This window comes from Pelodiscus sinensis, chromosome 1 (assembly GCF_052426305.1).
Source record: "Pelodiscus sinensis isolate ZL-2025 chromosome 1, ASM5242630v1, whole genome shotgun sequence".
Lineage (NCBI taxonomy): Eukaryota > Metazoa > Chordata > Testudines > Trionychidae > Pelodiscus > Pelodiscus sinensis.
In genome coordinates, this window is record NC_143052.1 from 52,265,159 (window position 1) to 52,291,836 (window position 26,678).

Here is a 26,678-nt window from a genome sequence, read left to right on the forward strand (position 1 = left end):
CAAAGAGTTAGAGGCACGTTATCCAGGTGCTGTATCTCATTTTCATTTGGCTATATTGTGCAACATCTCCAGAATGAGTGCACTGAGTGTTCCAAAGGGGCTGAGAAAGCTCTGTAATCATGACAAAGGTGAGTACTTTGGCAGATAAGCTCAAAGGAGACAAAGTGTTCTTTTTATATGAATAGCTGTTTGCAGAAAAAGGATGATCCATGAGACTATATCAGGGTGAACTTGGAGATGAAATTTTGTCTTAGACGCAAAAAGGGAATCTTGCATCAGTAGTGAGTAAAAAGGAGTAACAGTGGACATAGCAATTTATAATGGTAAATAACGTAGCCCTTTTTAAGTATATAAAGGACTAAAATGAATATATCACTCAAATATAGGTGAGCTATGAGGGGAAGTAAGGTGACATGAGACATCTGATACCAGAGAATGAGTCTCTGATATGTAGTCCTGCCAATGGGAAAAATAGAAGAAGAAGAGAGAATGTCTTGAAGAAATACAAGGTATTATTTATTGACTGGACTGATGGCTGTCTGGATTAGCCGTGTTATGTTATGCCTTTATTTTGTTTTAGTTTTATTTTTTCTATATTCTTATATGAATCTTGTTTTACTCTAACCCATGTGGTTCTAAGAGACTTTACACTGTGATTTGTGAAATATCAGGTGCTTTGACCTGGGGAAATTAAGCTTCTAAAGAAATAATGAATGATAGGTGTCTGTGTGCTACTCCCACCTTGGAGTCTTAGCCTAGATCTCAGGGAAAAGAGTATGACTTGCAAGGCTGCATCCTAATGCAGCACAGGAAATGCTTGCTAACAACAGAGAAGAGTCACTTGACACTTTAAAGGCTATGTCTAGACTGAAGAGCTTTTTGGGGGGGTACCCCGGAAAAGCTCTGCCGCATCCAAGGAACGCGTCTGCTTTTTTAGAACAGTTTCTGAAAAAGCGACATGTTCTTTCAGCATCCCTGTATTCTTCTCGGTGAGAGGAATAAGGGATATTCTGAAAGAGGAGATTTTTCCAAAATTTGGCCCCAGGTTGATGGACCAAATTTTGGAAAAGCCTCTTTTGGAAAAAAAGCGGAAAAAGATACTCAAATTGCAGTTCACAATTTGTGTATCCTTTTCTGACTTTTCCCGGCAATGTAGACATAGCCTTTGGTGCAAAGTGACCCTATGAGATTTTCAAGACCCAGAGACTTTTTGATCTGAGGGAGAACCTCATTGCTAAAATTAACATACAACTTTCATATGAGACAAATTATAATAGTGAGACAGTTTCCATTAGCCAGGAGTTCACAATGTGAACATATTCAAGTCCATTGCCTGCCAGAGTCAAAGGAATTCAAGATCTCAGAAGACAGCTGGATGGAAAATATTGGGGTGTTTTCATAGAAAACTAAGATAACAATGAATAACAATTATTTTGTCAAAATTTTAGTGAAAAATAGGACTTTTAAGTTTTTGGGGGTTCTTGTTTTTCTGTCAAAAGACTGAATGCTTTTAAGGAAAGAAAATCTCCATGCAATTTTTTTTTCATTTAGTGGGAAAACCTAATATTCCACTGAAAAAGTGTTTTGAGGGAAAAATTTCAACCAGCACTAAGCTACGGGAAACTGTTTTCTCCCTGGTCATTCCTTGTGGATCAGAGGACTCAACTAAAATACCAGCTCTCTGTTAGAAACCAAATGAAAATAACTTTTTAAAACTGGGCTAACAGCACTGATCACAAAGATTATACTCAGAGTCATGTGACTCTGGCTACCTCACCTATCTCATTTAGCCAGGCTTAGGGTTAAACCAGCCTGATAAAAAAGCCCAACCCAGCGCCAAAAGAAATCAATAAAAGAGCCAACATTGTCTTCTCTAGACATTAGACCATGCCCAAAGGTTTAAAGCTGGATTTCTGTTCATTGTTAGTACTGTGGTAGCCCCAGTCAAGATCAAGGCCTATTCTTCTAGGAGTTGTCAATAGAATGAGCTGCTCTGACTTGCCCCCCAAAATTATACGCAGCTTTGGGACGGGAGAAAATTTTGTGTACCAAAGTTTAAAGCAAAGCTTAATTTGGGGTATTTTAATGGTTTAAATCAAAGAGTTCACACAACTCTAATGGAGATGTAACATCATCAATCTAGCACAGTGCCTTTATATTTCATAAGCCACACTCCTGTCTTGACATGTTTTCTTGCATATGATACAGCACTCTCAGTAGGTGCGGTGTTATCCCTTTGCCTTCTCACTTCATACCACATAACATTGCTCAGCTCTGAGTGTTTGAAATTTTTATGAAGCATTCAATCAGTACACTGGAAAAAACCACAAACAAACAAACAACCCCCAACTCAGATAGTTCATTCTACAAATGTTGTTTCAATGGCTTCTTGTTTTGTGCTCAGTTCACTTCTTCTCAGACTGCTCTGATGTTTTACTTAAGACTTCTGTGTCTCTGACAATAGCCTTTGTGCATTAGTAGCTGTCCATAATTCCACTTTATTTTTGCCCTGCTGGTCAGGTTGATTATCATCACCTTTTTTCCTGAGCAGGGCTGATGAAAATACTTTGACTCTTTGTTGTTCCTGCCATTCTCAATTTTCAGTCTGTTACTTAATTCCAGGCCTATCCTGTTTCTTGTTTCCTAGACTTTTTATTACCTTAGCTGTTGTGTTTTTTCTTTTTAGGTTTACAAGAGATTTTTATGTTGCTCCATTTTTTTTCAGAAATAAAGAAAAAATATAAAAGCTAAACAAATAAGATAACTTTTTTCCTGATGGCATTTGTTCGTTTGGAATGTCAGTATATTCATATATTTAATGTCGGATAGCTTCCTGGAAGTAAATGTAATCACTTGGATACCTAACAGATCTAGGCTGATGCCTCATATGTGACTACTAATGAATCAGCCAGTCAAATGCTGGAAAATTATAGGTAATGTGGCTAGGGAGCAAAATAAGCAGAGGGCTTAAAGTGTAATTGGAACACAATATAGATAGCAGACCAAAAGAAAGACCAGAGGCTTATTATGGATAATACATTAAATCCATCAATGATATCAGCTTAATTAAGAAAGAAAAACTAAGTCTTAAGGCACATCTGCTGTTTCTGCTTCAGAATTTTTGTCTTTAAATAATTATTTAGATTTGGTCCTCGTCTTAGAGAAAAAATGTTAGATATTGAAAAAGCACAGAACAAGGTTTCCAAACTGAAACAGAGTTTAGTCTGGTTTAAGGCATTGTACAAGATTTGCCAGATTTTGCCTTTAGTAATTAGAATTAAACAGTGCCTGGAGTGTAGTATAAATTCTAAAAGTTAAAAAAAAATGGACTGGTGGCTGAGCAGTGTTTCAGACAGTCACTAAGTCAAAACCAAAAGGTCATAGATTGAAGTTAAATAGGATGCTGACCTATAAGTAAGTCTATAAACATGATGCTGAAATATGGAACATGTCAAGGACTTAACTCTAACAAGAATTTGAATTAGCTAAAGAAGGAGATGGTTAAATTGTTAGAGAATAAGGTAATTGGCGTTTCAGAGGTTATATATAGATTGGTTTGATTTTGTTCTTGATGAAAACAAATTAAATAAAATAGTCTCGAGGGGATTAGGGTTGAGACTTTATACTCTATATGGTCTCATGTCTTAAACATTCCTACTCTGTGGTTCTAATCAATCTCAGTTCTACTGAGTGAGCTGTGACTGCCTGTAAAGTAACTATAGATACTGTAGGTAGAATTGGGATAATTAAGCATGTCTGGAATGGTTTTTTTCACACTCATAACTAATGAGTTTTACAACATGTTGGGGCAGTGTCACTGTATACGCCAAAAAATAAAGTGAAATTATTTATCAGTAAATTGTTTAGAATTTCCATCATGAGTAAATATGAACTTTTATATACACAATTTAATACATGAGGAATTGAGAGATTACATCTGCTAAGCACAACAATGCCATACTCATTTCTGCTGTATTCATGCACCTATGGAAATCAGCATTAAAGGCTCAGAGATCAATTGTTTAATAATAATAATTCATAATACATAATTATATACTTAATAAATAAGCAAATCAAACTGCCTTGCCAAAACAGGTATCCAAACATAAAACAAACTGATGGATGCTCAGTCCTAATACAGATAATCCATCCACGTGCATGAATAGACCACTGATAAAAAGGCCAATGTATCAACTTCTTACAATACAATTCGAGAAATGATTTCTATATAAAGTCATGCGGGCTAAATTTTAAACAAATGAAGCCAGACAGTCATGCAAAGTTAATGGTATATGCAAACAGATGTGTCACCTGGGTGACTGCATGTAGCAATATAGGTGCACAATTGAATGTGTATTTTCCCCGTGCAAATGGAGCTCTTTTAAATGAATATTTTGCCTGAGATGTCTATGTTATTAGTGTGAATAAAGGGAGTTCGCATATCTAGGAGTGCAGTTCATAAATCAATGCTGGCTTCGTCTTGTACATCTGGATAATGCTTTTGACAGTGCTTCAGGATCTCCCTATTTACCCTTTCAAATTAAATGAAATTGAATGGTGTATATACAGAGCAGCTAAGCAAAATAAGCTTTCTGCTGCTTTCAACGCATCCCTTTATGCGGATCATTCATCCGATGGTTAATAGCCAAATAAATGTACAGATCCCCAGGATTTGATCAGTGAGCGTTCTGACGGTATGTCCAGACTAGTGATAGTGCACATGTCCATTCACTGTGCCCGTGCATCCTTTGGAAAGTTGATTCCCTGTGTTTTTATTGTCAGAGATCTGTGGATGGAAAGTTCCTGGTCAACAATGCAGTAGTTATCTCTACTCTTCTTTATGAGTGAGAGACATGGGCCACATTCTGAAGCCATCTGAAGTGTCTGGAGTGGGACCAACACCTTGGTCCCCTTAAGTGCAGCCTAGGGAGATTCTCTGTATCAGGTGGGAAGATCATCACACCAATACAAGAGTTCTCTCTGCAGCTAGCACCGCCAAGATTGAATAAAAGATTAGGAAATATCAACTTTGTTGGGATACGTCTAGACTGCACGCCTTTTTCGACAGAGGCTTTGTGGACAGTATCTGTCGACAAAGCCTCTGTCGAAAAAGAGTGTCTAGATTACATTATGTGGATCAAAAAATCGATCCGCTTTTTTGAAAAAGAGCGTCCAGACTGCCAGATGTTCTGTCGACAAAAGAAGGCACCCGGAAGTGCTTCTGGCAGGGCATGGGGCAGCTTTTATTTCCAGGTTCTGCTGCCTGCCCTTTGCAGAGACGCATGCTTAAAGGGATCTCCCTGGATAACCATTGCTCTGCTCATGGTTCTGGCTTGCCTATCTCCTAGAGGGAAAGCAACGCTGCTGCTAGTGCTTCCTTTGGTTGCTCTGCTTCCTCAGATACCCCAGCAGTTTATTTGCAGGGTTTTTTTTCTGCTTTCCACCTTTTATTAGGCCATGGAGCCTGAGCTTCCCCTGGGCAGGCGATGGTCCCACGCTGCCCTACTGCAGCTTCTGCTGCAACTGCATGACTCTGTCATGAATCTCCTGCCCCATATGGACCCGGACTGCACCGAGGAGACCCTCCTCTGGGATGCAGGATCTCTGACCTTGCCCCCAAACTTTTTTGGGGACAGGCAGATTTGGAGGCACGAGACGAGGTCGGACTGGTGGGACCAGCTTGTCATGCAGCTCTGGGATAATGACCACTAGCTCTGCAACTTCCAGATACAGAAGGCCACATTCCTGGAGCTGTGTGCCTGGCTCACCCCTGCTCTGAAACACCAGGACACCCACCTGCAGCCCGCCATCCCCCTGCCGAAGCGGGTCGCAATCACTCTGTGGGAGCTGGCCATCCTCGACAGCTACCATTCTGTGGGACACCAATTTGGCATGGGGAGTTCTACTGTCGGGGCCGTCTTGATGGAGGTAAGTCACTGTCAGGGGATAGGCCCTGCTGAGTGGTGGAGGGGAGTTGAGAAAGGCTGACTGCCAGGCAAGGGCAAGAGGGAGTGGGAGATGGAATGGCTCGCAGAGGCTGCTCCTTGGCCACCCCTGCACTGATGCGGAGAAGGAGGGGGGGGGTATCCTGACAAGGAGAAGGTGGGTTGGGAGGGGGAGGGTTCTCCTCCCAAGCGCTTAGGTAACCTGTCTAACTCCCTGGTTTCTGTCTGTCTAATTTGTCTCATGCTGCAGGTGGTGAGGGCCATCAATGTGGAGCTGCTGAAGAGGCTCATCTGTCTCGGGGACCTGGACAACATCATTGCTGGGTTTGCTACCCCTGGCTTCCCAAATTGCAAAGGAGCCCTTGATGGGACACACATCACAATCCGTGCACCGCCCCATCGAGCAGCCCAGTTTATAAACAGGAAGGACTACTATTCCATGGTGCTGCAGGTCCTCGTTGACCATCGGAGACACTTTATGGACATTTGTGTCAGGTGGGTGGGGCGGGCACATGATGCCCGCATATTCAGAAACTCCTACATGTACCACAAGTTGCAGGCAGGAACATTTTTCCCCCAGTGGCACCTCGCGCTTGGGGACGTGCAGATGCCGGTGTGCATAGTGGCCAACACAGCCTACACCTTGCTCACATCCAGATGGCTCATGAAGCCCTACACCGGCCACCTGGAGGTGAGCAAGGAGCTTTTCAACACGCATCTTAGGGTACGTCTACACTGGCCCCCTAGATCGATCTAGGGCAACCATAATTGCAAATCAAGCCTGGGATCTAAATATCCCGCACTTGATTTGCATGTTCCCAGCTGGTCGCCTTTTTAGAAATTGACTAGCCCGAAGTAACTGCCCGCGTCTACATGCGGCAGTGAAACGGGATTTCGATTTAAAGCCCCTAAATCAAATTAGCTGGCAAACCTCATTGCAGGAGGAATACCAGCTAATTCAAGTTAGGGCTTTAAATCGGAATCCCATTTCACTGCCGCTTGTAGACGACCGGCCAGTAACATGCAAATCAAGCACAGGATATTTAAATCCTGGGCTTGATTTGCAATTCTGGTCCCCTCATTAGCCTCCCTAGATCGATCTAGGGGGCTAGTGTAGACGTACCCTTAGCCAGGCTCACATCCAGGTGGAATGTGCCTTTGGACAGCTGAAAGGGAGGTTCCGTTGCCTCCTCACATGCCTGGAGATGAACGAACGCAACATCCTGGAGGTGATAGCCGCATATTGCACCCACCATAACCTGGTGGAGAAGAAAGGGGATGCCTCCCTGCTGGGGTCGGGGACAGGTGCTGTTGGTGAGGAGAGGCCATTTCAGCAGCCCCGGACAGCTGCCATCCACCAGGTTCACCAGACTGGTGTCCAAATCCGAGAGGCCCCAAGGGAGAGAGTCTCAGAAGGAGCCCACCAACTCTCCCCAGGGCCTCCCCCATGGGAGGTTTGGCCTGGCCCACTCCTACCTGTCCCTCTACTACCCCTACCCTATTCCCATGAAGAATACACACACACCTGGTTTTCTTTGAACACAGACATTAGTTTTTTTATTAGAAACACTATCAGTAAAGAAAATGTGCTAACTGTTAAAAAAAAATTCTCTGTGTACTGTTCAGATGTTTATAGACAAGGTAAATCTTTCACTCAAAAATAAAGATTTTGTTATATAACTTAAATGACCTTTAACTGGATTGGTAGGGGACTGAAAACCTGGCGGTGGGAGGGGGCTCAAGTAGGCTATTGCTTCCCTGATTGCAGGGTCCTGCCTCCTTCCTGTGTCCTGGCATTGCCACGGCCTTGGGATCGGGTGGAGTGGGGCCTAGTCCTGGCCTGGGCAGGAGGGTGGGGGGTCAGCTGTTGGGCCTGTGAAAGATCGGGAGCAGGAGGGGCCGGGGGGGAAAAAGGGGGACTGGAGGGGCTGGGGGAGCTGAAGGAGCAGGGGCCTGGCATGCAGGAGGAGCGGTGCCAGTGGTGGGGCAGGCAAGCCGAGGACCTCGCTCATTGTTGCACAGATCTCCATGAGCTACTGGACCACCTCATCCAGCAGCCTGGTGCGCCACTCAGCCTCTGTCTCCATCCTCTGCTGGAGGGTCCTGTTCAGGTCCTGCAGGGCCACTAGGTGCTCCCTCAGCAAGTCCGTGTAGACCCACCAGTGCTTGCAGATGCACGGATCCAGGATGGTGGTGGGGCAGGTGTGATGCTCCCCTCTTGGGTAGAGGGTCCAGCTGTGGAAGAAAAGAGGAGGAGAAAATGAATGTCTGTGTGCACCCCTGCTGTCCCCGAGGGCATGCCATGGCTGTCAGGGGCTCTCCTTTGGACCGGAGACTTAGGGGTGTTACACATGATGCCGCATGTGAGTTGGGCAGCAGCCTAAAAGCATCACAGGGGCCCCACAGTGGCAATGGGACTAGCTGGCTCCTCTCACTGCCAACCCGCCTGTGTGTGGTGACCCTTCAAAGCACTCATCTGATGTTCCTTCCCTGAAGTCCATGGATGCCTGGGAGGCCTCCAGGGTCTGGGTCCCTGCTGCCTCCTCTTCCTCCTCCTCTTCCTCCGGGTCAGCTCTCCTGCCTCTCCTGCCTGGTCTTCCTCCCTCAGGAGGGATTGGTCCATGATGTGGACATGCAGCGGAGTCTGGGCTTCCCCAACGCCCAGAATCTACTCCAACTCTTGGTAGTAATGGTAGGTCTCGGGGGCTGCTCTGGAGCAGGAGCTCTGGTCCTGGGCCTTGGCATATCCCTGCCACAGCTCCTTTATCTTGGCCCTGACTTGTGCCATGGTGTAGGGGTGATGGCCTTTGGTGGCCAGTCCCTGGGCCAGGCACTCGTAGATGTCTGCATTCCTGCGGCGTGTCTGCAGGGTCTGCAGGGCTTCTTCCTGGGACCAGCGCTCCAGGAGATTTTGGATTTCTGGCCCTGACCAGGCTGGTGCCCGCCTTTTGGTACCCCTGGGTAGGTCCTCGTCTCTGTCCCGAAAAGGGCCAGGGGGGCCTTGAGGCTGGTACATGGCTGTCACGGGTGCTCTGGCTAGCTGCCGGACAGCAAGGCCTGTCTGGGTGCCTGTGCCTTTAAGAGGCTGTGGCCAGGAACCACAGAGGACATGTACATTGAAAGGCTAGACTGTCCACCAGGGCTTCTTCCTGGAGGCCTTTTTTGTTGACAGAACTGGCTCCCTGCCTCCATACACACCTTTTTTCGACAGATCTCTGTTGACAAAGGCATTCTTCCTCGTAAAATGAGGTTTACTGCTGTCAACAAAACTACACGGTAGTGTAGACGCAGGTATAGTTTTGCTGACAAAATGCCACTTTTGTTGACAAAACCCTGTAGTCTAGACACTTAGACACACCCTTGGACTGGCCATTGTGTGTGAGTGGATCAGGCTTGTCTTCCAAAGGAAGTCCTTTTTTTCTCACCCAAGCCATGGTAAGAGAACTCATGGGGGACAAAGGAAACACTACAAGATACCCTGAAAGTATATCTTAAGGAAGGAGGCATTTACCCATGAACTGTAGAGAGCTGCATGGCAATAGATGGCAGTGGTGTTGCATCATACCTCAAACCGTAGAGATCGCTTTGCTCAAAAGGCTGCAAAACAACAGAGAAAGGAAAGTGTACAGCAGTTGTGCTTTCTCCAAGCGAACATCTGTCACATATATGGAAAAACCTATGAAGCACGGACTGGATATCTCAGCCATCTAAATTCTCATCTGGGACTTTTCCCTCTTGGCAAGGATAGTTGAGGAGTAGTGTTATGACAGATGTCACCAGGTGGTACTGTTACACATGGGCTTCCCAACTGTTCTTCTCTTGCATGCAACCAAATTTTGACAGCTGATCTACACTACCGCCTAAGTCCTGGGCATGAAACGCACCCTCCTCTCTTTCCCCTGTTCCCCTGCTGAGCAATAGAAATTTTACGGTATCCATACATGGAGCTATGTCAGCGAGAGATGGTGTCCTGCAAACATTGCTTCTCCTTCTTGACAAGGTGGAGCAATTATGCTGATGGGAAAGGGTTCTACCATAGGCGTAGTGTGTCTTCACCAGATGTGCTACAGCAGTGCAGCTGAATTGATACACATATGTTGATGTAGCACTGTAGTGTAGACTTGCCCTTAATCTTGGGAAGTAAGGCTGTGTTGTTGTGATTAGTCTTGCTATGCCAGGCTCTTGGTAGAGGGAGCTGTTTGAACAGCAGAAGAGTTTGCCCTCTGCCTTGGTCTCTGACTGGAGTCAATTCTCGAAGCAGAGTTGCTCTCTGGGAATGAGACATAGTGTTGGATTGAGGTTTGCGAAAGGAGGGGACTGTCCTGAGTGCTTTTTCTGATCACCCCGTCCCAGGATTGCCATATTTGTGAAAATAAAACAAGCCATGCTCAGTCTATACTCAGTCTCTGCATCACTGATTACTTCTCCACTGAGAGGCTCACTTGCAAGACCTTAGACATCTGCTGCTGCTCCGCACAGGGACAACATTTGTATATAGACTTAAAAAAATTCATATGAGACTCAGTCAAGTGTAACTAAAGTTAAACAAAGATGTCTTTAAAAAAATAAAATTAAACACTTAAGCTGTTGTTTTTAGCTTACTAGATTTCTTTCTTTTTCCCTCTAGCTTTTTCTTGATCACTGGTCAGATAAAACTAAAATGATAAATATGTATATATTTTACTTGCCAAGTAAATGTGCTGTGGCTTCATTTTTCTTCCACAAAAATATCTCTACATCTGTTCCCTGCAATTTGAAGTAGTCACTACCCTGTAGCACTGCCTCTGGAGGCAGAATTCTGGTCCTCCAACTTTCCATGTTTATGCACTAATTATGTTAATATTTTTCCTTCCAGTAAAACCAAGAAGACAAGAGATGGCTTCTATTAACATATCTTCTCTGAAGTGAAATTTCTAAGCTTTTTTTTTTAAAGCTTTGGTAATAGAAAATCCTTTATAAAATCCTTTTCATATTCTAGAGAGCTATGTAATCTAGTTTCACTCTGGGTGCCATAGTCTCTGAGGCCAGTGCTCCCTCTGACATTCATGCACAGCCTGAAAATCACATTTAGAATGAGATTAAGACACAATGTTCTCAGACTGAATTTTATTTTATCTTATTTCAGTAGTACGGGCAATTGTTCTGTTAGTTCTAGTGCTTGAATTCTATAGGATAAAGTTGAATTGCAGGACTCTTTGCAGCACTCCAGCTTAGTTGTCATACTGAGCCTAGTCCACAAATGTCATTTAGTTGACAAGTTTTTTTCAAATGAGGCCATCGGAGTCATCTTAGCTCTTGGTTTTCTGGTGATCAGGTTCATCACACATTAAAACGTCTACACTTCAATGCAAATTCAGTAAGAGTGATGATCTCAATTAGTTGAAGATGCTTACCAAAATAACCTATACATACAGTAATAAGAATTCAAGTGAGTCATAAACCTGAATGACCTAGTTTGTAACCTGATTGAGAGAGGCAAGGATAGCAGGTGTATCACATGATCATTTCTTAGGCACTAACTGGATTTCTGCATGTTTTGTGAGAGCAGATTTCCTTCATCAATACCAAAGGGAGCATTGACAGTCTCCATTGGCAGGAGGTCCCAGATGCTCTGGATTTACTAGCAAAGTATAACATGGATCACACCATGGAAGGTGGTAGTTCATTCACCTTGCTATGCAAAGTCCACATCTTGTTTGCAGGACACATCACAAAAGTTTACCACAGCTGTAAACAAAGATCAGGACTTCAAGCTCCTGCATAGCATGAGGTCAAGGAGTCATGTATCATCTAAAACATCAGTTATAACTTCCCATCTGACTATGAAAAAAATTGTTAATCTACTTTCTGCCTCAATATCCCATCTGTTAAATAGGCAGACAGTACATCTCTATGTCACGGGGGTATTGCAAATTAAAGTCTATTAATAACTTTGAGGTGCTTAGATATTGTGCTGAGGAATTTGAGAGATGTGGACTACTTCACACTTGATCAGATGATACTGTAGGCTTAGTGCTTAGCTCACTGTGTCACCTCAAAGCTACTGTGTACACCCAAGACCTGCATGCAGTTTTTGCAAATGGTCCCCTTCTTTGTAGTGCTTCGGAACCTCTTGATCTTAGAGTTCTTTGGACTCTATATCTGGATCCACATATTGTACCATGTGAAAGTACCATGGATTGATGGCATCACCCCTTTAAGAAGATGGCACAACATATAAGGTCAATACCATTCTGAATGAAGGATACAGCTACTGCATATATATTGACAAGAGCTACCTCTTGGACTAAGGGTAGTGATATTGTGTTTAAAGTCTGCACTGGTCTTGATTGGGAGGAATGCAGAGATTCCCTAACCTTGATTATTTAACTGTTTCCCCATGATAGATGCTGTCAACCTGATTGGCTGAGTCCTGGCACAGATTATGGATCTCAGAATGACAATATCCCTGAATCAGTTGTTTTTGCCTATACTGAGGAAGTACATAGCATTGTGAAAATCACTGCAAGGTAAATGAACACAAAAGTTCTACAGCTCTGCTCTGAACCAGAAAAGGTGCGGTGAGTCCCTTCAGAAAATGTATCTGAAACTGAGCAAGAAAACTGGGTGAATATTATGCAAAGCATTTGCTTATTTCTAACTAGAACATTGCTTTGACTATAATTGCCTTTTTTCTATATTCTCTTTTGCAAAAATGGATGTGAGCAAAATTGTGTGTGTACAAACATTCAGGTTATGGAAAATTGGGCACAAATTCATTTAATCCAAAAACTGAAATTAAAAGCCGAACATTTGGGGAACAGAGATGCTCCACAATGTGTCATGTGTTGCAAGATATCCACTAGCCAGCACAGGGTTACTTATAGTGGGCTTGATATAGTATATTCTTAAATAGATTTTGCTGCTCCTTTAAACACTCAGGGCATCATGCTTCTGCTATTGCTTGATGATAAGTACTTTCTAGACTCTAGTTTGCAAATGGGGCTAAACATAACTCTTGACTCCAGACCATATTCCTTTGGGTGTGCAGTGGCTGGTGCATAGGCAGGAGGTGTTTCCTGGTTTGCCCTTAAATGCTCTAGAGTGTTTGTCTGTTGCTTATGCTAAAGTTATATAATTATCTGTGCTTTTTCCTTGCCTTGAGTACCAATACACCAGAGAACAAGATTTGGCCCTAAAGTAGCATTTATACAAGTGATCCTTAAATAGTGGGTGCTAATATCTAAACAGAATTCACTGGAGTATTATATTAGTAAGGGGCTCTTAATGTTTGGATTCAGAACTAAAACTGGGAATTGAATCTCAATGAACCACAATAGGGCTAATTATAAAATGCATAACTACAGCAGGCTTTAATTAATGCAAACTGCAGCATTGCTTTAACTAGCCAAGAGAGATGAGATGCTGCAATACAGTCTTTCAAGCACTAGAAATGTTCAAGTGCCCTACAAAATAATTGCACTCTGAAGTGTTCCCTGAGGCATGGGAACAAAAAACAAAACAAAACAAAAATGAAAAGAAGAAGAAAGCAGAAGGAAGGAAGAGGAAAAAAAGAAGAAATTCAAAAGAGAAAGATTCCACCTTTCTTTTTAATTTTTCCCTCAATGTATATTAAAGAAATTATAATTGTGGTTTAGATCAGGGTTTTTCAACCTTTTTTTTTTTTTTTTTTTTTTTTTATAAAGTATCCCTTTAAAAAACATTATAAGTACCCCCAGTACCTACAGTTTTCAGACACACAATTTTTTTTTCTACCATTGCAACACATTTGTTTAAACAACTTAATTGTAGCTGGGCGGGCAATGAAAATTTTGGGTGTAAAAAGTACAAAAATAATAAAACGCTGTAAAACTTAAAACAAAAATTCAGTTTTCTCCAAATTTCAATTGTGTTGACGTACCCCCCAGGCTTCTCTCAAGTACCCCTAAGGGTACTTGTACCACTGGTTGAGAAACACTGGTTTAGATTATAAAAGAAGCACTTTATAATTTCAGTGGAAGACCACTGAAATTATCAGATTTATTCATGTTAAAACTGAGAATAATTTGTTCAACATATCCTGGTGTGAAGCAAATTTTCTTATGACTTGAAGGGGTCATAACAGTTTCCCCAGTGTCTACAAGAAACCTATTGCAGGACACAAGAGATAATTGAAACAGTTGCATATATTATGTCTACTCACATGAAGGTTAAAGTAGTAGAATAAAACATGTTCTGGTTAAGTGATGCCATTAATGCAATGACTTCCCATATAATATTTCTAACTCATTAACATTTAATGCTGTAGAAACTTTTTCTTGCATATTATATGAAATAGTCTTTCTCTTATACTAAGAAGGGTTTGCAGAAAATGGGACATTTATTTTTATAATAAATCATTATTTCTCTTTTCCACTGACCTTTTCTCACCCCTCAGTTTATGCATACTGTATACTGGACCTAGGAAGTAGGACTGAATCTGAGTTGAGTCTTGATCTGAACCTTCCCCAAATCTAGTCAATATTTAGATTCAGGGTACTGGTTCTGGATGCTTATCAAGAAAGTTTGTGAGAGTGTTTAGGGGAGGAAGGATGGTTTAATGGACAAGCCTCTGTCCTGGGACTCAGGAAATTTGCATTCTTTCCTAGCTCAGTGACAGACCTCCTGTGCCTAATTTACCCTGTGCTTCAATACCCTGTCTATTAAATAGGCAGATGATACATGCCTACATCACAGGGAAGTTGCAAAGCTAAACTCTGCTAATAACTGTGAGATGCTTAGATATTATGCTGAGTAATTAGATAGAAATAAGATGTTAGTTTGGTCACGGAAAAAACACAATAATTCCTTAATTTGGGTTAGTGTTTTTATATTTTTATTTCCAAAAAAAAGTTTGCAGAGTTAAAAAAATGGCTGACTTTTCTGTCACACAAAATTATAAATGATCTGGGCAAAAGGAGTCAGCAAAGAAAGCCAAGGCCAAGAGTGAAAAGAGTTGCTGGTATATTACCTTATGGGTTGGAAAGACCTGCTAGGTAACGAGCAGTCTGCATGATGGGCCTGATGCAAAACACATCAAACTTTCCACTGGTTTTTAATTCAGTCTTCTAAGCCCAGCAAATCAATCAGCCTGTCTAAATGCTACATTTCGAGCATTAGCTTTCTTTTTTTGTGCCTGTAGCTTTGCTGCTGCAAATCAGGCTGCGTCTAGACTGCAGGCTTTTTGTGCAAGAAACTTTTGTCAGAAGAGATCTTCCGCAAAAACTTATTGCGCAAGAACACGTCCACACTGCAAAAGTGCATCGAAAAAGTGATGCGCTTTTGCGAAAGACAGCATCAGACTGCATGGACACTCTCTTGAAAGTAAGCACTGTGCTTTTTCCTCTTTCCTATTTTTGCTTGAGAGATCATCAAGTCCAATCCCCTGCATTCATGGCAGGAGCAAGCACTAATCCCTCCCTGCTCTTAATAATCTCTAGGGATGGAGATTCTACAACTTCTTGAGGCAATTTATTCCGGTGATTAACCAATCTGTCATTTAGGAAGTTTTTCCTGGTATCTAACCTAAACTGTCCTTGCTGCAATGTAAACCCATTGCTTCTTGTCCTATCATCAGAGGTTAAGGAGAATAATTTTTCTCCCTCCTTGTAACAACTTTTTTGTACTTAGAAGCTGTTATCATGCCAGTGTTCCCTCTAAACTGTGTGCTTGGTTAGCCACCCAGGAGAGATTCAGATGCCATACAGCTGATTAATAGAACACCCACATTGGGCAGCAGCCAAGAGCATATGTTTTTATTGCCTCTGTGCACATAACAAAATGTATTCTTCACCCAGATTGAAAAACATAGAGGGAGAATCGATCATGTCCTCTCTTGGTCTTCTCTTTTGAAAACAAACAAACCCAATTCTTTCAATCTTCCCTCCTAGGTCATGGTTTTTAGACCTATGATCATTTTAGTTGCTCTTCTCTAGACTTTTTCCCATTTGTCTACGTCTTTCCTGATACTAGTATTCTCATTTTCTGCCCTTTCTTTCCCTTTTGATGTACCCTTTTGAGATACTCTTCTGTCACTGCTTTCTCTTTTTTCCCCTATGTCTTAAGTCTCAGGGAAAACAACAGCTATATTCTACTCTCAGTTACACAGGTTTCAGTTCAGAACAACTCCACTCCCATCAGTCAAATTGCTTTGAATTTACCCTGGGTATGTGATTGCAGAATTTGACTTACCAAATGTGTTGGTTATCACAAACAGATGTTGTGGTTATCTGAAAACCCTATTAATCTTCATGGAATTTTTCATCTCAGACCAAAAAAGGGTGAAGAACTGGTAGAAAAAAGCTTCCCCTTTGTGATATAAGCTAAATCCACTAGCCCACAAAGGTAAAATGTAAATAACTTTCTGACCCTTGTGAACAAAAGCAGACTTTAAGCATCAGCAATTGGCATTCACGTACAAAGAAGCATGTATTACTGCCTTTTCTCTTATTTCTGAAAACAGACTTTCCTAAACCCATCAGCACACTAATCTTTTTTTGGCATCAAACTGTTTAATCATTGGCAGAGTAACAGTCAGAAGATGGATTAGAGGTCTTATCTTGCTAAGACCAGCAACATCAGTAATCAATACATGAATGATTTCCTCAACTAATACCTAAAAATGAGAAAACATTTTTCATAACTTTACTGTGATGATCCTAACTCTGCCGATGTAGCTGCGAAGATGGAGGCATCTGATTACGTGAATACCATTCAAGCTCATGTCAGGTTCAAGAGATGAACATTTCAGCCTAGAAACATTGGTAAAAAAAATCCTTTGCTACCCTTTTCAAGCAGACCAACCAGTGCAGTATACAAGCTTTGACAGACAGACCCACATTTCACTTTAGTCAACTGGCTATAGAACTTAGTCTGATTTTTGGTGTTGATGTTCCTGTCTATTGATGTGAATCACACAGACAGAAAGGGTACATTTACATATTTAAGGAGAATAAACCTTTGCCCTCTTAGTGAAGGCTCCTCCCTTTATATAATTGGGTCTGAACTTTTCCTCTTGTAAATCAGTATAGTTGACTCAAGACAAGGTCATGGACCATTTTATTTTTTGAGCATTTTGATTATTGTAAAATCAGACAAATAGCTAGCTGGTGCAAATCCATGTAGCTCCATTAAAGTCAATAGAACCATGTTCATACCACCAGAGGACTTGGGCCATAAAACTGTCATGGGGAAATGCACCTTTCTTAGTCATATTTTCTTCCTTTCCTTCCAATTTCCTCACCTTGAAACCTGGCCCACCAGGGAGAGGGGACACAAAGGGGACAATTGCCTCTGAGACTCGTGATTCAAAGGGGCCCTGATCTCCCAGCCACTGCTTAGTGCCACACAGCATGTTCCGAGTGGCTCTAAGGGCTGGGGGGGTGAGGCTGGTGTGGTGCACTCTGGGTGGTGAAGAGGACTGGCTGCCACTGGCTCCGCCCCTTCTGCCTGAGGCACCACCCCTTTCAGGAGCATGGATCTGGGCCCCCCTCACCTTGCTCAGGAGCCCACAGAGGCTGTTGGCGTCCCAGCTTGCAACTCCATTTTCTCTTTACTCTGGGTTATCCTTCATTAAAATCCCAATCCAGTCATCTAAATCATGCTGAAACTCTATTGAGGCCACAGACCTCATTCAGGTTCCTCTACAGAAATCCTGCTTAACTGCACATGCTTTCAGCCATTAATACACGTCCTGAGTAGAGTATTGCATAGCCCCTCAAAACCAGTGCCTGCTGAACCTCTGTCTTGCAGGCTCAACTCAAGCTTGGAGTAATAGTGCTCCCAAAACTCTGCGTGTGTGATTCTTTGCTGTACCTCTTGGAACTGCAGCCAAGAAGACTCAGCTGAGAGAAAATGGGAGAAAAATGCCTTCATACCATCTTTGCACCATGAGGAATCTGAATTCCTTTGGGATCAAAACAACCCCTAGCATTAGGGAACCTAGGAGTGATTTAATTCCTGCAGTCTGCTAAGGGCAGTATATACAGGTGCATACTATGGAAACTGCCCCCAGCCCCACTCCTGGCATACTCCATGTGCTGGGATTTTGGGAGGAGGGTGGTGCAGGGCCTCTTACACTGACCCATACTCAGTGCCAGTGTCAGAAGAAATCTCTTTGAAACACAGTTCCAGCCTCTTTATGCTGCCAGCCTCTGTCAGTGAATCAGTCCCTTTGAAGCTAAAATTGTCCTGCATCTCAACTTTGAAACACTGAAATAAACTAATGATTCTCATTCCTGCTGGTTCCAAAGGAATTAAATTGAAAGCTTGAGTGCAGTGAAATTGTACACTACTTCCTTCCCGTACTCAGCAACTTCAGCAGTAACAGCCAACATTTTTTTCTTTCTCATCTGTTGGTTGTTAATTTGCCTTCGTGTGGAAGTGAACAAGTTCTAAGGTGGATAGATTGAAAGTGTGCAAAAATAACACATAAAAATATAGTTCAATAACAACAGCAACACTCTATTTGTGAACAGCAAGCGAAAAACATGTCTTTGCCCTAACAAACATCCTTAACTTGCAACAGCATGTAACCCGAGGTTTTACTGACCTTGGTAGCCTTATACGCTTTTGGGGACTGAGTTGATTTTCCTCATCTTGGCATGTGAGCCTTGGGCTCCATCTTCTAAGAGTGCTTGTGTCATGAACAGGATGTGGAAGCAGCCACTTATTATGTCACAGATATAGGAAAAGCAGGGGTGTTAGCATGGACAGACTGTATGGGAACAACATTACCAACCAGCGGCTGAGTGCATCACAAAGATCGGTGCAGGCTCTATTTTGCTAAGTACTAGTATAATGTTCAATGACTATTTGAGGTATGTTACTCCCTGTGAGAATGAAAACTGGGGAAATCCCAGAAGTCCTGGGGTGGTGCAAGAGAATTTATAAGAAAATTTTCATGCACTTAACCAGGGTATGTGGAAATATCTTCCTTAGGTACTTTATGTCTTGTATTTCATGTGTTGGAATGCCTCACAATCTGTAGTGGGTTTATCATCACGATTCCACTGTGAAGTAGGGAGCTACAGGTTGGAACCAATCCCGGAGCATCTATGGAGTCCCCAACAATGCCAGACCATGGATATTACTGGATCAGAGAAGTTCAAACTGTGTTATTTCCAATTTACAAATGGAGAAACTTGATTTCAATAGGGATAAAGCTCTAAATAACACCGAGGATCTGGGCCTAAATAACCTGCCTTAATATGAGTTATTGGTACCAGCAGGTAGTAAAAATTTGCATTCCGGTCCATTGATAGTACAGAGAGATGCAGTGAGTTACTTGGGCATTCAGCAGTGTTGTGCTATGCAGAGAGTACTGTATGGACTCAGAGCAAATATAGGGTAAAAGGAATTGCCAGACTGCTTCTGAACGAAGGGCCATGTAGTCCAGCATCCTGACTCCAACAATAGCCAGCAGCAAATGCTTCGGAGGAAAAGGTAAGAAAACTATTAAACTATTAAAATTGGATGTACATTAAAATTACTTCAAAGGGATAGCTGAGTTAGTCTGTAACTGGAAAAACTTAAAAAACAACGAATGGCCTAGTAGCACCTTGAAGACTAACAAAACATGTAGATGATATCATGAGCTTTTGTGGGGACAACTCGCTTCTTCAGATGAATGGAGTGTTGGAAGTCCAGATCCAAGAATAAATAAGGGAAGAAGGGTTGGGGGGGGGAGAGGTGGGAATAGAAGAGGGGAAAAGAAAAAATGAGAAAAAGTGGTGAATTGGATTGTTCAAGTTACAAGAAGCTGATAAGAACAATTTGCACCTCTATAAGTATCCATTGGTTGGTTGGTTAAGTCATTAGGATGTGGAAGGTAGTGTGTGAGCCAGCCAATATCTTTATTCCTTCCTACCTGATAGGAATAAAACTTGTACATGAAGTTAAGTTCCAACCCTTCCCTGTATATTTGGTTTGTGGAGTTGGCCTGAAACAATACAGTGACTTTGAGATCTACTAATGAGTGCCCAGGCAGATTAAAGTGTTCTCCAACAGGTTTCTGTGTGTTGCCTTTTTGGATATCTGATTTGTGTCCATTAACTCTTTCCCATAGAGACTGTCCAGTTTGGTCAATATCCATGGCAGTGTGGCATTGTTAGCACTTGATGACATAGATCACATTAGTGGATGTGCAGTTAAATGAGCCCCTGATGTACAATGGGTACTTAAAGAGGTGCAAATTGTTCTTATCAGCCTCTTGTAACTTGAACAATCAAATTCATTATTTTTTTCTCTTTTCCCCCCCCCTTTTCCTGCCTCTTCCCTCCTCTCCTCTCTACCTTCCCTTATTTATTCTTGGAGCTGGACTTGTAATATTCCATTCATCTGAAGAAGTGTGTTGTACCCACGAAAGCTCATGATACCATCCACATGTTTTGTTAGTCTTTAAGGTGCTGCTAGACTATTCATTAAAATTACTGATTGTGAGGATTCTAGTCAGTTAAAAATGTCAATATCCTTTTAAATTATAACTAGATAATTTTTCCCATCTAACTCGCCAACAAGAAATCTCAGTTTAGGACATTGTCAAAGATTTTTTTGAAAGTCAAAATCAAATTGTCAACCAGTTCTCTTTTGCTGATCCTTTTGAAAAATTCAAATAGATCAATGAGGCACAGTTTTCCTTTGCAGAATCCAGGCAATGATTCATAGCATGACCTTCCTTGTGTTTTATTATTCTACTTTTAATTATTGTTGCAACCAATTTACCAGGTACAAACATCCACCAACTGACATTGTTATTGCTACAGTGTGTTCCTGAGATGAACCACTTTCCATTGCACATTTTAAAAAAAAGGCAATGTCTAGTTGGTTCAGAGGCTCAGTGACTACTATGGTACTGAAAATGCCTAAATGGAATGATTTGTTGTAGGTATTGCATTTTTCTGAAGTTGCACAGTCCCCTATGATTGATTAAGCAGAATCTGACCCCTACTAAGGGTGCTCTGTATTGTGTCAGAGGCACCAATAGCCTAACAATGGACTAACTGGGGATTCCCCGGACAGCATAAAGTTACTATACAACCTTGTTTGCGGCTCCCAGCACAGGAGCATGAGCATGAGGAAGAGGGAATGTTTGGGGTATTTCCATGCTCTGCTGATCCTTGGTTGTTGGACTGGCCCCTGGAGGGCAGTTGCAGCTCTCAGAATTTGCAGCGAGGTGCTTTGTGGCACAAGGTCAGGGAGCTGCAAAGGCAGCTGTGAATGTAGAGGAACTGATCCTGAGGATTTGGCTCAAAATGTTTTCCTGTTTATTATGAACCTTTGCTGCAGGGATAATTTCTACACATGTCAAATGTTATCCATTTGCATTTGTTTTAAGAATGATTGCTCAGCAGCCTTACTGAAGAAATATTTTCCATTGAAATGAGTAGCACATTTGCTGCCAATTTTTTCCTTCCGATTATGTACGTTAAGGACGTTTTTCTATTAGCAATAAATAGCTTCAGGTGAATACAGTAATCTCTTCGTTCCCACTGAGTGTTGTTTTCACTCCACTGGTCTTTTTTGGAATACTAATTCAGCACCTCACAGCATCATGCTAATTAATCTCTGAAACATTCAGATACATTCACACATTTACAAGGCAGTTTATCTTTGTGTTTTGGTGTCCTACATCTTGCTAAAATATATAGTATTCTGATGTGTGTATGCATGCATGTGTGAAGCTGCACAGACACACACACACACACACACACACACACACTACAGTATAGGTTGTCAGTCCATAGACATATTAGAATTACAATTAAGAACAGTTGGACTCTTATACACTTTAAAGTACAGCATGAGTTTTCCAGTCCCTTTTTGATAACTGCAGCTATAATATAATACAGTGGCAGAAAAGTAAATTACACACCAAAAAATCCATTTCCATGCTAATGGAATGTGCTGTATGAGACTGTTAGCATGCTTTCAGAGAGCAAATAGATGTTATTTAAGAAACTCACTGCTAGAATAAAGGTGTGCATTAAAATTACTGACTGTACAGATTCTAGTCAGCTAAAAATCTATTTCCTTTCTAATAAAATTGTTTGTTTATTAAAAGAAAACACAGGATGAAATCAATGACAAATCAAAGAGCAGAGACATTCTACCCTGGGCTGGGATCTTTCATTTCAAAGCCCTATAACTATTCCTACAATAATACCTTAAGCATGGATCAAATAAGATCTTGAAATTCTGTGTATGTCAACTAAGAGTATTTCCTTTCAGTTTTCATACTGCAAGAATCAAATTCCCCTTTAAATGCCCTTAGCTGGAGAAAACACTGTGGTAAATTTCAGATGAAAGCTGTGTTAATCATAGTTACACAAAATAAACAAAAAGTAAGTGTGTGTGTGTGTGTGTGTGTGTGTGTGAGAGAGAGAGAGAGAGAGAGAGAGAGAGAGAGAGAAAGAGAGAGAGAGAGAACCCCCATACTAAATCTGTGATTTCTATGTTTCTCTCATATGAAAAGATTTACAGACCTCAAAAGCAGACAGGTAAATGGCACACTCCCAGAGACTGCCTCTTTGATCTCCAACAATTTTGCTTGGTCACTCCTTCCTGGCACTATGGTATAGAGCCTATAAGAATTTCTTATTGCTGGGAGAGTGAGATGTGGCAGTGAATTTTGAGGTGGAAATGGAGTAGGTCTGGTCAAGTACAGCAGGCGACAGATCATAATTATTCTTGTCAATACAAGTTGTTGATTTGCTTTGCTGGTGTTCACCTTCACTTTTATTTGGAGTCATTCAAGTGAGTGAGTGTGTGGGCTCACGTATGATCTCAGAGAGGAAAAGCACTGTGGAAACGAGAATATTTACACTGCAAGTGCTCTGACAGCCATGTTTAAAAGCTATTTGTTATCATTTGCATACACTTACTGGTGAATTTTACATGTTTGAAAACAGTTCGCAAAAGAGAAAAAATAGCACTCATAGTGTATAGAAATCATGAGTTTAAAAAAATTTTGGCTTTAAACATGATCCCTGCAATCACATACTGGGGAAGAACAAGCAGCACCATCTATAATCCTATAAAGAGGGAGATAAGGGAAACTGAGTCTGTTATTTTGCATGAGAGGGACTGTGACAGGCAGCAATGACAGAAAGTCAAGAAAGGACATGGAAAAGACAGATCATATGATTTTGCCACCTTCTGACAATAGTAGGTGCTGATATTCCAGGAGAGTCCCAGATCCAAGCAGCAGTACCTATCAGACTTTTTGACTAATTAGTTTAGTCAGTAATTTGGGTATATGGTTTTGAAATTCCATATTGTATTAATGTTGATTGTTAGTTGGCGTTATTGTTATATTTCTCTAGGGATGGAAGATTGGAAGGACTGTACCTTCAAGAGTCTCTGGAGAGCCCCCTGTGGTAGTTATGTTATGCAGAGGCTAATGTTATCCAATACTGACCAGTTAGAACTCAGACACTGATGAAAGCAGTCATCTGTCAGACTCCTTGGCTTGGAGACTAGAGTAATTACTGAACACCACAGTAGCCCTGGGCAGGAGATGGCCTATAGGATCTCTGCTATGGAGCTAGGATGATTGACACCACTTATCTCTACAAAACTAGACCCACTAGACAGGGCTTAACGTTCATTTTCTTGTCACTCATCCACTGGAAATGTATCTTACATTCAAATTTGGCTAATGTGGCCAAATCCAAGCTTAAAACTAACGGTTCTATTTTTTTTTCCCATCCAAATCTTCTGTAATATAAAGAGGCTGAAAATCCAGGAGCAGAAATACATTACAAATAGCCTTGGCAGAATTTATTTTTGTTTGTAATTGCAGTGGATAATATCAGTATTTACTTTTAAATGTTTTTAGATATTTTATTGATTCAAATTTTCACAAGTGTGGGAAACTATGGGGCTTTTACAGAATAATTATGTAATGGCAGTAGGCTATGTCTACACTCGCGGCTTCTTGCGCAAGTACGGCCGTTCTTGCGCAAGAATCTGCAGAGTGTCCACACTGCCCGCCTGCTCTTGTGCAAGCAAATTTACAGTATGGTGTGGTAAGAGGGGGATCCTTGCACAAGAGCTACGCTCTTTTTCGACAGGTGTAAGCCCTCTTGCGCAGGAGCTCTTGCGCAAGAGGGCAGTATGGACGCTCAGCAGGGATTTCTTGCGCAAGAAAGCCCTATGGCTGAAATGGCACAGCTCGCACATGGCAGTGTGGACGTTTTCTTGAGCAAGAGTTCTTGCACAAGAACACTTGCGCAAAATGATCTTGAGCAAGAAGCCGTGAGTGTAGATATAGCCCCGATGTTTAACTTTTCTGTAAAAGTTAAAGCTTTATTACTGGTAAAACACAAACTCTCAAAATTGTATTAGCATATACTAAGTAAATATTTTGAAGATGTTCTGAAGCAACATTTGCCTATCTGTACATTTCAATTAGTGTCAATGGAAGTCTGATTTTTGAAAAGTTTCTGTTTGGCAAAATTGGTGTTTATTGATTTTATCAACAATAATCTAATCTTTCTGAGCCTGAATACAGATAACATGAGTTCTTCCACCCTGATGTTATTTGTGTCATGGTTCTGTTGAAAGTCAAGGTGACATAAGCCTTTTAGAATTAACATGTGTATGATTCATGCTGATTTCTTTCAGCTTTCACTGAGGTATTTCCACTCAAGCTAGATTTCATTCTCTGCCAGCTCTTTGCTTAGGTTAGTTTGGGGATTTTCATGCAGCTTCTAGTGGAAATATAAGCTTTCGAAAGATTTCTTAATAACTTTCATATTACTGAATGATGCTGTCAATTGCAATGTTAATATCTTCAGAAAGTTCTTTTATTCCCTCCCAAAGGCAATAACTCCTGAAGTTCTTGTCAAAATGTCCTCTGTACTACATTTCTCCCTATGGCTTAAGAGCAATTTTTCCCCCTAAATTATATATGAACTCCATCAACTGTAGGGTGTCACAAAATCCATTGAAATAACTCATCAAAATAATAACAATTACAATTTAAATTGCAGTCAGAAGCTTATAAGGTACTTTTGCAGCTGGTGCACAATTTTTGGAGAAACATACACTGCCCTTCTTTACGCCTGTTTATCTATAATCCTTTTGATTGGTGCACCTATTTTGAGTTGTCTGGTTTCTTTAATGTCACCTGCATGGAGTAGGGATGCTTATATCTGTATAATACAGACATTTATAGTAATTGACTGACTGGCAAAATGAATTTCCTTGTTCTTGTTGAATTTGTTTCGCTTTCAATTCTATATACTCGTTCATTAGCATACCTACTGATTAGAAATCATAAATACTATTTTTAAAATTTAATGTTTCCTACAGCAATATTTGTTCAGCTAGCCACTGTTCAAATGTTGTCACATGAACCATATAGGTAACACTTTACAGAAATTATATTCAGTTTTTCCACAAGCCGCTAGTAGTGGAGATGAGGCCTCTAGTTTGGAGAAAAGAAGGTAATCCAAGGTTAATAATATTTCCATTTTAGCAAGAACATTATTATACATATGTTTAAAGATGTACAATTAAAACAATTACATTCATAGTATTAGCTTAGGATGTGGTGTAAGATGGGAGAAATTCTGGTCTTATGGACTTCAGAGGCAAAATTACCATTGACTTCAGCATGTCCAAGACTTCACTCGGTGATGCATTTTCTTAGTTACATGTTGCACAATACCATGTGTGATCACAGGTTGTTATTACAATATTAATAGCAAAATGCTGGTGGAATTAAAATGATCCTTTCTAACATGACTAATATGGTACTCACTCAACACTTAAGAAGCATGGCAATGATATTTGCTGGGATATTAATATAATTTGCCTATCAGTTCTAAAGTTTGAAAATGTTTCATTCCATGTTAACATTTAAAAATCACCTGTGTTAGCTGGAAACCAAAAAAAAGCTATGTATTTATGAACAATGGTAGAACGGTAAAATGAAAAATGTAAGTAAAAGCATCACCTTACTGGCAGAATCATTCTCTTTATGAGGCAAAGATGTGCAGATCTATAGATAGTCTGTGAATCAAAGGTCACTGTTACTGAGGTAGAACTTCATGTGAGTCTGTGTATGTGTTTGATATGGTAATATGTATGTGCTCTACAGAGCAAATGTCTAGTATTGTCCCCTCCCTGCTAAAATTTAACTCTGTACTGTACAAAATATGTTAGAGCCAGTTAGGAAATGTTATCTGTGGGGTTTCTCAGGAATTCTTTTTCCTGACTTTCATTGAGGATCTGTTTTGGTAGAAATTTTCTGTATAGCTTCAAAAGATATTCTGAAACATGAATAAGTATAGCTTTCTTTAAAGATTATTATGAATATTACAACATTTGAGGCTAATTTCCCCCAATACCAATATTTTTCTTCCACTCTCACAGTAAATAATGTCCTCCAAGTTTGCTGCCAGCACTTTCTTTCTTTCTTTCTTTCTTTCTTTCTTTCTTTCTTTCTTTCTTTCTTTCTTTCTTTCTTTCTTTCTTTCTTTCTTTCTTTCTTTCTTTCTTTCTTTCTTTCTTTCTTTCTTTCTTTCTTCAACACATCTAGGCTATGTCTAGACTGCAAGCTTCTTTTGAAAGAAGCTTTTCTGGAAGAGATCTTCTGAAAAAACTTCTTTCAAAAGAGCACATCTACACAGCAAAAGCGCATCAAAAGAGTGATCTGCTTTTTCAAAACATAGTGTCCACACTCATTGGACGCTATCTCACAAATAAGGC

At 41.1% G+C, this 26,678-nt stretch overlaps 1 long non-coding RNA gene across 1 annotated transcript; it reads right to left on the reverse strand.

Annotated features, from left to right (window-relative positions):
• Positions 1 to 7,539: 7,539 nt before the first annotated feature.
• LOC102461227 (uncharacterized) lies at positions 7,540 to 26,297 on the reverse strand. Its single transcript, XR_332040.5, has 3 exons — positions 25,924 to 26,297; positions 9,457 to 9,542; positions 7,540 to 8,180 (listed from the first exon to the last, which is right to left on the reverse strand). It is a non-coding gene; the product is annotated as an uncharacterized LOC102461227 (long non-coding RNA).
• Positions 26,298 to 26,678: the final 381 nt, after the last annotated feature.